Below are 3,091 nucleotides of genomic sequence, written 5' to 3'. Positions count from 1 at the left end.
TTATGATACTCGGTAAATTTGATATGAGGCATGAATTCTATTTAAGGGTTGTAATTAGGAAGGAAGAAGAAAAGCTATAGAAGTAGCAGGCGGGAGAAAACATGGGAAGATTGATTATTTCTTTGACATATCTTCTTGTAGAGTAACTTCAGCATGTATAGGTTTTAAGCTACTACTTAAATTGCGCACACACATTAACATAATAGGAGTATAGTTACATAACCAAAGCATACCTGTAATTACCAGCCATCTCCAGTGAAACCAAGAAAACCAGTTAGGCACCTTAGGCATTTGTGAAAACTTATCTACGATATGGTGGATATTGTCCAACTGAACTTGAACAGTCTGAGAGAAATCAGACAAATTAAAACAACCCATTCCTGGGGAATGTTCACATCCCTTATGTTCTTTTAACAGTAAATAGTATGTAGTTGTAAGATTTTGGAGCGCTACAATTTGCACTTCTCCTAATTCTTGATTGAGTTCCACCTGTTAGTCCATTCTTGAGTTCTGTGATTCTGCTGCTGTTTTGTTCCTTCAGTTTTTCCTTTGTTCTTATATTCCACAGATAAGTGAAATCATTTGGTATTTCTCTTTCTCCGCTTGGCTTGTTTCACTGAACATAATACCCTCCAGCTCCATCCATGTTGCTGCAAATGCTTGGATTTGCCCTTTTCTTATGGTTGAGTAGTATTCCATTGTGTATATGTACCACTTCTTCTTTATCCATTCATCTATCGATGGACATTTAGGTTGCTTCCAATTCTTGGCTATTGTAAATAGTGCTGCGATAAACATAGGGGTGCACTGATCTTTCTCATACTTGATTGCTGCATTCTTAGGGTAAATTCCTAGGAGTGCAATTCCTGGGTCAAATGGTAAGTCTGTTTTGAGCATTTTGATGTACCTCCATACTGCTTTCCACAATGGTTGAACTAATTTACATTCCCACCAGCAGTGTAGGAGGGTTCCCCTTTCTCCACAGCCTCGCCAACATTCGTTGTTTGTCTTTTGGATGGCAGCCATCCTTACTGGTGTGAGGTGATACCTCATTGTAGTTTTAATTTGCATTTCTCTGATAATTAGTGATGTGGAGCATCTTTTCATGTGTCTGTTGGCCATCTGTATTTCTTTTTTGGAGAACTGTCTGTTCGTTTCCTCTGCCCATTTTTTAATTGGGTTATTTGTTTTTTGTTTGTTGAGGCGTGTGAGCTCTTTATATATTCTGGACGTCAAGCCTTTATCGGATGTGTCATTTTCAAATATATTCTCCCATACTGTAGGGTTTCTTTTTGTTCTATTGATGGTGTCTTTTGCTGCACAGAAGCTTTTCAGCTTAATATAGTCCCACTTGTTCATTTTTGCTGTTGTTTTCCTTGCCCGGGGAGATATGTTCAAGAAGAGGTCACTCATGTTTATGTCTAAGAGGTTCTTGCCTATGTTTTCTTCCAAGAGTTTAATGGTTTCATGACTTACATTCAGGTCTTTGATCCATTTTGAGTTTACTTTTGTATATGGGGTTAGACAATGGTCCAGTTTCATTCTCCTACATGTAGCTGTCCAGTTTTGCCAGCACCATCTGTTGAAGAGACTGTCATTTCACCATTGTATGTCCATGGCTCCTTTATCAAATATTAATTGACCATATATGTCTGGGTTAATGTCTGTATTCTCTAGTCTGTTCCATTGGTCTGTGGCTCTGCTCTTGTGCCAGTACCAAATTGTCTTGATTACTATGGCTTTATAGTAGAGCTTGAAGTTGGGGAGTGAGATCCCCCCTACTTTATTCTTCTTTCTCAGGATTGCTTTGGCTATTCGGGGTCTTTGGTGTTTCCATATGAATTTTTGAATTATTTGTTCCAGTTCATTGAAGAATGTTGCTGGTAGTTTCATAGGGATTGCATCAAATCTGTATATTGCTTTGGGCGGGATGGCCATTTTGACGATATTAATTCTTCCTAGCCACGAGCATGGGATGAGTTTCCATCTGTTAGTGTCCCCTTTAATTTCTCTTAAGAGTGACTTGTAGTTTTCATGGTATAGGTCTTTCACTTCTTTGGTTAGGTTTGTTCCTAGGTATTTTTTTTTTTTGATGTAATTGTGAATGGAGTTGTTTTCCTGATTTCTCTTTCTGGTGGTTCATTGTTCATATATAGGAAAGCCACAGATTTCTGTGTGTTGATTTTGTATCCTGCAACTTTGCTGTATTCCGATATCAGTTCTAGTAGTTTTGGGGTGGAGTCTTTAGGGTTTTTTATGTACAGTATCATGTCATCTGCAAATAGTGACAGTTTAACTTCTTCTTTACCAATCTGGATTCCTTGTATTTCTTTGTTTTGTCTGATTGCCGTGGCTAGGACCTCCAGTACTATGTTAAATAACAGTGGAGAGAGTGGGCATCCCTGTCTAGTCCCCAATCTCAGAGGAAATGCTTTCAGCTTCTCGCTGTTCAATATAATGTTGGCTGTGGGTTTTTCATAGATGGCCTTTATTATGTTGAGGTACTTGCCCTCTATTCCCATTTTGCTGAGAGTTTTTATCATGAATGGATGTTGAACTTTGTCAAATGCTTTTTCAGCATCTATGGAGATGATCATGTGGTTTTTGTCTTTTGTTGATGTGGTGGATGATGTTGATGGACTTTCGAATGTTGTACCATCCTTGCATCCCTGGGATGAATCCCACTTGGTCATGGTGTATGATCCTTTTGATGTATTTTTGAATTCGGTTTGCTAATATTTTGTTGAGTATTTTTGCATCTACGTTCATCAGGGATATTGGTCTGTAGTTTTCTTTTTTGGTGGGGTCTTTGCCTGGTTTTGGTATTAGGGTGATGTTAGCTTCATAGAATGAGTTTGGGAGTATCCCCTCCTCCTCTATTTTTTGGAAGACTTTAAGGAGAATGGGTATTATGTCTTCCCTGTATGTCTGATAAAATTCCGAGGTAAATCCATCTGGCCCGGGGGTTTTGTTCTTTGGTAGTTTTTTGATTACCGCTTCAATTTCGTTGCTGGTAATTGGTCTGTTTAGATTTTCTGTTTCTTTCTGGGTCAGTCTTGGAAGGTTGTATTTTTCTAGGAAGTTGTCCATT

This window comes from Manis pentadactyla, chromosome 10, assembly GCF_030020395.1.
Source record: "Manis pentadactyla isolate mManPen7 chromosome 10, mManPen7.hap1, whole genome shotgun sequence".
Classification (NCBI taxonomy): Eukaryota; Metazoa; Chordata; class Mammalia; order Pholidota; family Manidae; genus Manis; species Manis pentadactyla.
Note: the sequence above shows the minus strand (reverse complement) of the source record.